The 12,706-nt window shown below is 35.2% G+C and overlaps 1 protein-coding gene and 1 long non-coding RNA gene across 2 annotated transcripts in view; both read right to left on the bottom strand.

Annotated features, from left to right (window-relative positions):
- LOC123545124 (uncharacterized) overlaps window positions 1-12,706 on the bottom strand; it is a 98,011-nt gene that overhangs the window by 17,086 nt on the left and 68,219 nt on the right. The gene's annotated exons all lie outside the window — the stretch shown is intronic.
- On the bottom strand, window positions 145-6,162 carry LOC128555637 (uncharacterized). The gene is made up of 5 exons (XR_008370231.1): window positions 4,991-6,162; window positions 4,356-4,557; window positions 3,659-3,745; window positions 3,099-3,190; window positions 145-2,832 (listed from the first exon to the last, which is right to left on the bottom strand). It is a non-coding gene; the product is annotated as an uncharacterized LOC128555637 (long non-coding RNA).

Consider the following 12,706-nt stretch of genomic DNA (forward strand, 5'->3'; position numbering starts at 1 on the left):
CTGCCATCATGAACACGTAATATTATACAGAAATACCACACTTATAACCTATACATACTATGTCATGTATGATCAAATCATTATTTTATCTGTGTTCTTGCCGATGATTGCTAACAAAATGTTATTTTTGTTGTTGCTGTTGTTGTTCATTATATGATGAGATTGGTCTCTGGTACTATAAGCCTAAAGATTAGTTCATTTAATTCAGACACTTGATATGCCAGGGTTTTCTACGTTAACACAGTTTTCCTGAAGATAGTCATTGTCTTGTTTAATATCTTTCTTATAATGTATTATTTCTGTTCTTGGAACATACAAATATTGTAAGAGAGCCCCTGGTTCAGACAGTCCCTGGCCTTTTTCAGAAGACTATAAGACAGTCCAAGGTTGCTGGTATATTTTTTCAGACGACAATAAGACATGACTTTTTTTCTGTTGACAACAATACATAGTTTCTTTTTCAAAAGACCATAAGGCAGTCCATGATATCTGGCGTTTTTTCGTTCTTAATATAGTTTGACTTATGACACAGTTTCTACAATAATCATACCTTAATAGTATTAAATCATACATGCAACTGATCATGAAAAATACTGATATTGTTGATGTATGTTAACATTTATAAATTTAGCTCAATATGGAGAGCGTACATCTATTGATCGTGGGGTCATCAGTTCAATCCCAGGGCAAGGCGAATATTCTCTGTGACGATTTGATAGAATCGTGTCTGAAATCATTTGCCCTTTGCCTTTGATTCATGTGAAGGAGTTGGTAGTTACTTGCGGAGGACAGGTTAGTCCTTGTGTAAAAATTCTGGGAACACTTGTTAGGTTAACTGCCAACTGTTACATAACTGAACTATTGTTGAATGAGGACGCCAAACCCAAACAACAACCAAATGCAACAAACACGTTACTGTGATATACGCATATAACTCAATGTGAAATTTTAGATAAAGTTACAAAATAATCACGTCCAGATGTTCTTGATTTGTGGTCCAGTGCTTATACAAGTCTGAATTATGCCAATGCCTTGATAATGCATACCGATATCTTTTAAGTTTAACTTCAAAAGTATGTGTTAGTCTATGTACAGGGGTGTTCAAATATGAATGCAACTAGGCCAATAGCTCGCTTTTAACCACGATTTGCACGAAACAGGTACATGTATCGCATAGAGGGTTGTGTGAGCTCTCCATTGATACAATACATGTTTAAATCCGTTCAGTCTAGCTATGACAATAGCTCGATTAACACTATCTACTCGTGTACACTAAAGCTAAAATGGTTGGGAAAAGGTCTCCTTTCACTGACCAAATACGTTCCTATATTAAGAACCGCTGTATTCTTGGCATACAGGCGAAAGACATATTTAATGAAATATGTCGTGTTTATGTGAAATTTGAACTTTCTTTTTCATCTGTCACACGGTGGTGTAAGAAATTTAAAGGTGGTGCAGATTCAGTAAAAGATGCGCCTCATGCACGCCGTCCGATAACTGCAACTTCGCCAAAAATAGTTGAAAAGGTAAAGGATTTTATTGCTACAGATGCAAGATTTACAACTAGGCATATAGCTAAATGCGTCGGTATCTCAGTAGGAGCTGCTCATACAATTCTCAGACGTGATTTAAAAATCAAAAGGATAAGTGCCAGATGGATAACCCATCTCCTTAGAAAAGAGCAAAAATTTGAAGAATCGCCAAACAATTGTTGAAACAGTTCCCTAATACAACAATCGATCTTTCGTAAATATCATCACTGGCGATGAGACGTGGGTTCACTTTTAAGAGCCCAAGGGAAAGATACAGAACAAAATATGGGCAACCAAAGGAAGCCAAAGACCTTGCATAGCAAAACGCACCATGAGCGTCAAAAAGGTAATGTATGTAAATTTTCTTTACAAATCAAGGTCCTGCTATTCAAATTGCCGTACCAAAGGGTAAATCTGTAAATGCCAAGTTTTACAAAGGCAAGGTCCTTCATAAATCAAAGAAATATTTCGCAAACAGTCGACCAGCAACTGGTCTCCATGGTGTCAGGTTGTTGCATGACAATGCTTCGTCACACAAAGCGGCCATTGTACGCGAATATCTGAAACATGAAAAGGTTGTCGAGCTTCCTCACCCTCCTTATTCGCCAGATCTTGCCCCTTGTGACTTTTTACTGTTTCCGAAGCTCAAATAAACACCTTGCTGGAAGAAAATATCAAACGTGCAAAAATCTCGGTTTGGCTATTTTCCGGTGTCTGAACAGTATACCTCTGAAAACGCCTTTAAAATTGGATTAAAATACTGAAACTTTGTATATCACACGGTGGTTAGTATTTTGAAGGATTGATATAACTATTTTGGCATTGTTTGTTAAGCACTTCTGAAAATTGGCCTAGTTGCATTCATATTTGAACACCCCTCGTAATAACGATATTGCCTGCATGGTTCATGCATGATATTTCTAAAACTTAAGCAGCCGTTGTATTGGAACTCTGTACATCCTACTGCCTGAACAAAATACATGTTGATAGTATTAGTTTTAACATGGTAAACAGTTATTTAAACTGCACAACACCTTTCAGCAAAATTCCCCCATCTTTATGAAGCCTTAAAGCTGGCCACACAAAAAAACTCTGGATTGCTTCCGGATTTTGTGTAAGCTTTGTACATATTTTGATCAAAGTTGTCTGTAGTCGGACACATATAAACTGGAGGGTCCTGTACACACATCCACCAGTTGAGTTCAACAGCTTTCCTTGCATATCTTACTGCGGGTCCGGCATCGGAAGGTTCATTTGAAAGTCTCTTTTTGCATATATCATTCAGTTTGCCTCGGAAATTCTGTAAATAATGTTTATGATTGAACGATGAAATTCGTCATTAAATGCTTCAAAGTTTCATTACTGTTTAATGTTCCAACTTGAAATAAATAAATGATGAAGCTAGTTTGAAAGCAGTTTGTTACAAAATATAAGCCTTTACTAATAAGCTAGATTGGTCACAACATGTTAAAACAACAAATTATAACTCTTTGATTGTATGACAAAAAGTTATTTATGTTTTTTTAGATATAACAGATATAAACAAAATACATGTACTTGTAATACCTTGTGAAGCCGTTCTAATGCTATCTCAGCTATACCTTTTCTGTACTGTATCAAGAGCGTTCAACCTTCATCAGCATGGTCTGCCTGGAAACCTTAATTTGATATTGTTAAAAAAACTTTTAGAATTATCGCTAATATTTTTGTAAGAGGCTTATTATTTATTTTAAAACTACATTAGTCAAGAAAATTTTGTGGGCTTATATAAAGCGTACGTAAAGTAGTAACACGTGGACGAATGCTTTATTCCATATTTGAAGGACCCACTCTGGCAATGGTATATCGTTCTTTGTGACGTAATCACCATTTAAAAATATTAGATTTAAGTAAAGGCATGTGTTTGCCTTTTTAAGATGAAATGTGATCAGTCACGTAATTACTTTTCTGCACTGAGATATGTTTCAAACCGTGAGAACATGGCATTAATAAGAGATTTGTATGCGACCCAGCAATTGAATGTGTTAGCCATACAATGAATTGTAATTTATTTAAGCACAAATAAGTATAAAACAATGGTGTAGCGCCTGATAATAGCAATACTCGAACATAGATCAGTAGAGTACCTTTTGTCCTGTTAGTATTTCAACAAAGACACTTTCCATTTCAGGTATTTGGCTCTGTGCTTCTTGCTGGCAAATCTTGTAAGCCTCCTACAGATATGATACAAAAATTGTTTAGTTTTGGTTTGGATTAACGTCACAATGACACAAATATAAGTCAATTTCTTGTCAAAACCTTTGATTGTGGAGGAAAACCCCAGAATCCCCTGCTGCCATTACTACGTACACGGGCGGAACCTGGGTAGTGCTACCGACTTTCCGTTAGCCAGTTGGGTTGCTTCCTCGCTTGAAAGAAATCTACACCCACAACGAGGTTTCGAACCCACAGCGGTAAGAAGCAATGATTTGAAGTCAGCGACCTTAACAATTCGACTACGGAGGCTCTATGTATAGAAACAGTAGTAAACTCGACCGCCCTTAAAATTATCAAGTATTATAATCATTTTCATTTTTCTTAGAAGTATGATTTTATTAATCTATCTTTCGTCGTTTCTTCATGAAAATGTTAACTTTGTTTACGATATTTACCAAACAAGGATCACAAAATATTTAAATATAACGACTGTGTGCTTCAAAGCTAAGGATCTTATATATTTTGTTAAATGCGTTCTATTGTTCCAAAGAATATTCGTATGAATTCCATTGACATATTCCATTACCAGTTAAAAGTAATTATAGGTGTATTAAAAAATGTGCAAACCTAAACAATTTCAAGCAGTATGCTTATAATTTTAGGCTCCTCTGGCATTCCTTTCTTGTGTTTGCTCAAAGCCTCGAACACTTCTATCCATTCATTGTCGTACATTTCAGAGAAACGCTCGGCTATTTTCGTTGGCCTGTTCGTATCACTTAGGTCCGCTATATCAGGATTGTTCTGTACCATTGCTAGGCTTGCTCGTTTGCTGGAAATGTTTGAAATTGGCTTAATTCATAAATAGAAACACAGATACGCTTTTGTTATCAAATAACTTATTTTCTGATGAAATGTTTATCAGAACTCGTAAGAAACTCCACCATGAGAGATGTTGGTAGCTCCAAATGTTTTGCATTGAAGTGGTGTCTACCGGGTCAAATGTTGCTGCCGGATGTTTCTGGTACCTATCTATTCTGAATTACAAAGCTTGACTATAAAGATGTACCTTTTTCATTTTAAACTAGAAATTAATTTGCGCAAGCATAAAGTAATTGAAGCGATTATGATAAACATGCTATGTGTCAAGCTTTAAAGCATGCTTGCTAATTTTGAATATGTGTGTGCTTTTCGTACAGATGTACAAAATGATATTACGTATTATTGGGACACTTTGTACTTTACTCGGTGTATGGAACATTCACCTTTTTGCAGTCTTCTAAAGTTGATTTCTTCACTATTTTCTTGGTGTTCTCTCCTCTCTACACCTAGCATTCCAGGCTGTTGATCTTGTCTTTGTTTGTGTTGAAACACGGTATCTTCGGTAGGATGACCCTTCTTTGACTCAAAAATATATATTTACTACAGGATTATGTTTTCAATTATTCTGCATTCTCACTATTTATATGAAATCCGTTGAATGTAGTTGATTCTATGGAAAATGGAACCAGGATTAAACACGAAATAGCAGGAGTGTACGTTCATAATTCATAAACGCAAAATGCAAATCAAAGAAATTGTACTCTCGGAATTGAGAAAAGTATTTCCATCAGATATTGTTCGTTTGTATTCGTTCCATATAAAGTAGAAATACACTAGTAGTTGCTAATGCACATCCTTACGCATCTCAAAGATTGACATGTTTTAAGGTTATTTGTTAGATGGGGATGGGGACAGTGTTTCAGTCATGACCCAAAAAAGCATATCCAACATATCGAGCCTAAAGAGCATCAGTGTGCTATTTCCAGTAAACGGTGTATAAATGTTTGAAACCATATTGAATTATTATATATTCATTTCATTACAGCAAATTATTTTATTAGAATATTTATAGTCCTAAGTTGTGGCCCCTTTCTGCGGTGTTCCGTTTGGACAATCGTGACTTTTTATTTAATACTAAACCGCGATGCACGATGGTACGATGACGAAAACGCGATGGCGCGATGGCACGATGATGAAACAACGATGGTACGATGGTGAAAACGCGGTGGCACGATGATGAAATCGCGATTGTGCGATGGTAAAATGTCGATGTAATATCGCGTTTTCATCATCGTACCATCGCGTTTTCACCATCGTGCCATCGCGTTTTCATCATCGTACCATCGTGCTATCGCGTTTTCGCCATCGTACCATCGCGTTATTATCATAGTACTACCGTGGTTTCACCATCGTGCCATCGCGTTTTCACCGTCGTACCATCGCGTTTTCACCATCGTACCATCGCCTACCGGTTAGAAATGCGCTTGTATTTTTGTCAACAATTGATGAATGTATCTCAATGTATTTTGTGAGACGAAATTTACCCTTTAGATTCTACTGTTTCTACTATCGTGGTTTCACCATCGTGATTTTATCATCGTGCCATCGCGTTTTCACCATCGTACCATCATTGTTTCATCATCGTGCCGTCGCGACATCGCGTTTTCGTCATCGTACCATCGTGCATCTCGGTTTAGTATTAAATAAAAAGTCACGATTGTCCAAACGGCGCACCTTACCTTTCTCAAATGGCAATTTTTGCGGTTGAATGTATCCTTTAGTTTCAAATACAAACATGCTTCAAGGTGGTTTTTTGGCAGAGAGAACTTTACATGATACATGAACATGATAAACATAGCTCTTTAATGCATAAAGGTTTTGATATATTTGCATATATCACTTTGATGAATTAATCATATCACCTGTCAACAATAAAGGTACAGTGCCAATGTTTTTACGAGAAAGAAAATACAAAATGTATTTTATGTCAAAAAATGAGCATAGCACCTTGATGCACTAACGGACCAATGCATACTTTCTGCCCTAAGAGAAATACTTTTATTTTTTCCGTACAATTACTCTCTATACCGGTTTATATAGAAGTGTCTGGATTTCATATAATTGCAATAAGCTCGAAGAGAAAAGTTCTTGAACATGTTTCAAATTAACCCTTATCATGCTGGACACGACTAAGTCTGCCTTTTGTAACCAGTGTAGATCATGAGTCAGTATCTTTTTAGCACCCCTTTTAACAGTTAATGGTACTGTCCAAATTGAAAGATGGACAAGTTCATTATAGAAATGTAGCAGCATAAGGGTTAAGAATCATAGCGTGGTAGTTTAAAAGTAATTATTTGTATTGATAAATGAATTTAAGATATGTGTAATCTTTGTTACCATTAGTTTGCTGTAAACTTTTTCAATGACCAATCCTTACTTGTAAATGTTGCATTTGCTCCATGAACGCAGCTCTGACTTTCTTGTGTTTTTCTCTTGCCATATTAAATTTTCATATGAGTATGTTTTCCGTAAGGTCTTCTATCTTCTTTATAATATCTGTATCTGAACTGTTTATGTCCTTTCTTTGTTTCAAAGTCAATAGTTCTTCTTTTACACTTGTACAAATACCTTTAGCCAACGTTATTTCATTCTCATCAATATAGATCTAGCTGAAAAATGTGCTGATAATATTTTGACATTCCATTTTTGTTTTGATCATTTCTCACTGCACTTCATGGAAAACTGTTTGAGGTTTTATACTTCCTAGTTGTTCAAGTAGAAACATATATGATACCTGAAATACGTTTGGTTTACATATATAAACTTGCTACATTTGTATATATAGTTGAACAATCCGGTAATCAGCAAAAAAAAATGATAGGGCTTTAATGAGTAGTAAACCGTAAACTCACAAGTTGCGATAAGCATAAATACAGGCTAGGCCTATTTGTTTGTTTAAGTGTAAGATCGCAATATATTTCAGCCACTTACGAAATTGTAAATTATGGTGTTCAGGACTGAAAGATATTTTAATCTTATTTGCAAAACAAATAAATCATTATCATTCCCTGTATTTTCAATGATTTCACATAATGTCACGTGCACTCTGTCGTGTCGTCACACTGTCATGACGTCAAATTATCTATGCTAATTTACTTTTACATTTGGATACGACAGAGCGTATAATTTTATGCCGGTCTAGATATACATATTATATATATTCATTGAAGTGTAGTTTTGAAAACAAAATCCGATTATAGTTAGCGTTCAAGAATAGGTAGATCTACTCCAAATTAGTATCATTCAAATAAAAAGACATTTTGAAATTTATTGTCACAGCAGCGTTTTTTGTGCCGTGTGGCGGCCGTAAAAAGTCTCCCCGTACATTCAATCAGGACTGTTATATTTGGATCTTCTTAGATCGTTCAGCACGACTTTTATGTAATGTTATTGGTACCGTTTAGTTTCTCAACATGATCATTTCGGCATGGGTGGTTCCAATACTCCCGCTTTCATAGCCTTGGGAATTGTATAATCACCCCTTGGATATGGTGCCTGCCTTTTAATTTTTTCTTTTGACAGTTCCTGTGATACGCAGGCTCCATAACCTCAGATCCCCTTTCTAAATTCCAATTTGTTTAGTTCTGCCCATTGTTTTCTCGTTCGAAGCAAACCCTTTACTTTATCTGGGGACCAAACGCCGCTCTTCATGGATTTACACGCCTGAACACGTGTATCATTGAAGGTCCCATGTTCACCGCCGTTTGAATACATCTGCGGATGTCTCTAAATTGATTTTTGTACTTTTAGCATGTGTAAATGTCGAGTTCTGCTCAACCCGGGGCTAGAGGGCGTGGACGGTAGCATGCATTTCACTACCGTCCATGAACAGGCTCAATCAAACCAAGCCTGCAACATTTTCGTTTTTGTCGTGTTCGGCGACCTGTGAAGCTTCCACTATTCTCTATTTTATTTAATTCACTATTCATTGTTATTCCAGTACTTCACCGAGAAGCATAAAATGAAAACATTTATTATTATGTGACGTAAGCGTGATTTCATCAAATGTAATATAACAAATAGAAACGATATTTGATTAATAAATGTTTTTTTTTTTCAACAAGTAAGATTAATCGCGAAAAAACGTCATTGGATTTCGGTCTTTCAATGTATGAAAGTAACTAGTCTAGTATCTTGCTGGCTTATGGAAGGTCAGCAGTACAAGTTTCAAACTTTGGATATGCATTAAAACCACACCCTTTTTCACAAAACTTCAAAGTTTAATATTTTCTTCCATTGCAAATTTAACTGATATTTTGTTGTTTATATCATATAGTGATACCTTAGGCAGTGATCTAATACGTCTTTCAATAAAATAATTTGACATACGCTGCTTACCGATGTTTTACTTGTTTGTTTCTTTTGTTGGGTTTTAAGTCATATACACACAATTTAGATAATATGTTGAACATTAAGTCTTATATACTGGAGGGCAGCTGGATCACGTCCTCAAATGACGACATGAGCAGGGTCCAGTCTAAAGAAGTCAGGTGCAAGTGATTCGAAGTTAACATCATTCACAAGTAAGCCACGGAGACATCTCCTTCGACACTGTGAACAGTCGTCTTACTAGAAAGTATATTAAAAAATGTATAATTGCTGGTAGTGTTACATCACTTGATTATCCCCGCCGAAGGAGAATGGATATAGATCTGGCGTTATCCGTCCGGCTGTTCGTTCGCCCGTGTGTGCGTATGTGCGTCCGTCCGAAATTTTACAGTTATTTTATAGTTCAAAACGTTTTTTACCCGGAATCTCCAAATACATGTATGTCATATTTAATAATAATAATAATTATTATTTATTGATCAGCACATGGCTGTTGCTTATATGAAGTATTATCCCCCAAGACCCTATAAAATCAGAGCTTTCTCCTTGATTTTGTAAAAAAAAAATAATTTTGACTTTATCTAAGTAACCTTTTGTAAGAGTGTCTTAACTAATTTTAGAGTCATTGCTCTTGGATTTCTTTTAAAATCATATATCTGGACATTAAATATATTTCTAAATAAATAAAGTAGTCAACAGGGATATAAATTCACTGAATTTGCATGATTGTTCCAAATTCATGAAGGTAACGTCATACGAATGGACGGTAGGCTGCAAACGTAAGGCCAATCAAGTTTCATAGTTCATAGTTTTCACTGCTACCGACCAACAAATGATGTCAAATTTAATTAAACCTAGTGAAAAAAAATACGAACTTGAAAGAAAATATGTTTGTTTTACATGTGAAATCAAAATGACTGATGATAAGCAGTTTTTTAAATCCTACCGGACTGAACTGTTTTGATATCTGTCTTCTGGCCTGTTTCGTCGGGCCCTTAAGGGTGTTTCTCTTGTTACTCTGTCTTCTGAAAAGGCATTGAGTACATACGTTTTTGGTTCTTAAGGTTTGCTTTTTATTATATCATATTTATACACGAGCATTTTTGTGTTTTACATGCCATGCCTTTTTGTTTCCATTACGTGTGTTAGAAATTCACCTGGAGGGGATTACTTTTATTTACACTTTCCCGTATTTTTGGAACATGGTGAGGGTAAGAGTAAGGTTGGGTGCGCAACATAAACCGGTTTAAGCTCCCCAGTGGTGTTTTGCCACTGACCGTTCCAAGGCGGTGCCCCACTGTGTTCCTTTGTTTGTTCGTTTTGTCCTCATGTGTTAGCTTTGTGTGTGTGTGTGTGTGTGTGTGTGTGTGTGTGTGTGTGTGTTTGTGGTGTGCACGTCTGCGTGCTGTGGGTTTCGTTTTGGGGAGGCTGCGTTTTTGGTACGTAGCATTCCCTGTTTGATATTTGTCTTTGTTTTTTTTTTGAAGTTACGAACACAAGTGATCTTTAATATTGCGTCTGAAGTTCACTTGGTGAAGGATATTATCGTCTGCCATTGAAACAAACACATGTCTGTATGTAATTCGGATATTTTCATGATTAATTGTTTCTTAAGGTATTAGGTCACTAATAGTAATGTTTACAAAATGGCCTTTGCTTGGTATATTCTGAAAGGTAACCGTGTTTTGCACTATTTTGCAAATGTTTAACAACTTTTACCGTGCCGTTTTTAAAAAAAAATGAATAACTTATGGTATCTCCTCAAGCTCAAGTAGAGACAAATTTCAAAGTGATAGGCACTATTCAAAACGTTTGCAGAGAACTCATTTTACCATTAATTTCAATAGAAGAAACATCAAACTATTGGTAAACAATTATAAAACACAATATAAAAACGTCAATATCATTTTTTCTATGGTGCCTCAAGTAAATGGATTTAATGAGACAGAATTCATACTTCAACATTAAAAAAATAAGGTCGAATGATGTGTTTCTGTTTTGAATTTTGCTTACTCCATTTAAAAATAACCTTAGGGAAGACGTAAAACCTACCTAAATTTCTTCCACAATGTATAATCTAAGAGTGAAAGCAAAACAAAGAACTTTCACCGTGCGTAACTCAATATTTTTAAAGATTTGTAACTCTACCCGTTCTGTTTAAGTAGTAAATTCTCTTTGAACACCAAGAAATTGCTTATAAGATTCATCTTCTTTCATTTTTGAACAAAAAATCAATGATAAGTCTTGAAAGAAGTAAAAACTTACTAGTAAAAAAGGAAAATAACGAAAAAAAAATTTGGTCCCAGTAGGGCTTGAACCTACGCCCCCCTAAGAATTGCAGTAAAAGTAGGTTTATGGTAGGAATTGAATACTCTTCAAAAAGGAGGTTCTCTATTAGTTATCTAATACCTTAAGTAAAGATCATAGAGCAAAGAAGTTCAAGATCAATATTCTCATACAGAGAGGTCTAAGCAACTCTGAAGTTCAACTAGTTTGTCAGCTAAACTGACACATAGTCGTCCATTGCATTGCTCAAAGTATTTAGGCGTACGCAGTAACATTTCTGCAGGACTGGTGTCATCTACGGAATATCATATAGAAAGCCAAACAAAGATATTTGCTAGTTGAATTCAGTTAAACTGAACAACACGTGTGAGTGTCTATTTATGCTAGTCTTGTGCACAACGCGAGCTATGACTTGCTATGAATGTGCCGTTACCTGTGCTTGTTTTTGAGATATTTGCGTAAAAAGCAAACATGTAATAGGTAAGTATATTTCAGATTTAGTTTCAAATATAACTTATAAAAACAAAATATGTAAACTGATTTACATAGAAATACTATGTAATGATGTGTGTCAATGTGACCACCCTAACTTTCATACACCTTTGCAATACACTTCAATCAAACTTAGTTGCATACAAAATTATCAAAATGTTCTTTCTGCCATATGTTGAAAGTTGAATGACATCATTGTCTCTATTTTGTGTGATTTTTCTCCTGTTTTCCCCGTAGAAGGCAATGTGTTTATTTCTTTTCATTTCAAGCCGAAGCTTTTAACTATATTTACAGATTCTCTTATATTTCTTTCTTTTTTTTCTTTTTATGATAATAGAAAATAATTTTACCGATCCAATTATTTTTTAACAAAATCAGCAGACTGATAGCTTTTTGCTAAACCTGTCTATTTATCAACCTATCTATTTATAGGTACGTAACCAACAGAATTACTATTATATTGTGAATGCACTTAAAATACAATTTATATACCATACGTGTGCTGTAGACATTTTCAAATATCCAGTCGTGTACAAAAAATACAATACCATTATATTTTGTATGCGCTGTCCAAAGGCAGGCCCGGTTTTCTTATATTTTGCATTATAAGTTTACCTCCGTTCGCATCCTTAATATCACTTACATCCGAACTGTTTATATATGTCTATGACTTTATTTCCGGAGTAGATGAAAACGGTAGTTGTTCAACTCGTACCTAAGTCAATCCGTAACCCCGAGATTTTCGTACACCCAAAGTCAGCCCGTACTTTATCCAACATTGTCATATTTTCAATTATGTTTTATTATGTTTTTTGGTAATCATTTATTATACAAACAGGTTTCCTCGTTTTATTTTTCTATCATAAGGATGAAAATATTTTGTTTTATTATCAGGTTCGAAATGTTCTAAATATAGACTTTCTGAAAATAGATTGTTCGGAAAAGCTAAACCACCAAAGTCGTTTTTTCTTGGCATTTGAAAGGAAACACAC

This window comes from Mercenaria mercenaria, chromosome 1 (genome assembly GCF_021730395.1).
Source record: "Mercenaria mercenaria strain notata chromosome 1, MADL_Memer_1, whole genome shotgun sequence".
NCBI lineage: Eukaryota > Metazoa > Mollusca > Bivalvia > Venerida > Veneridae > Mercenaria > Mercenaria mercenaria.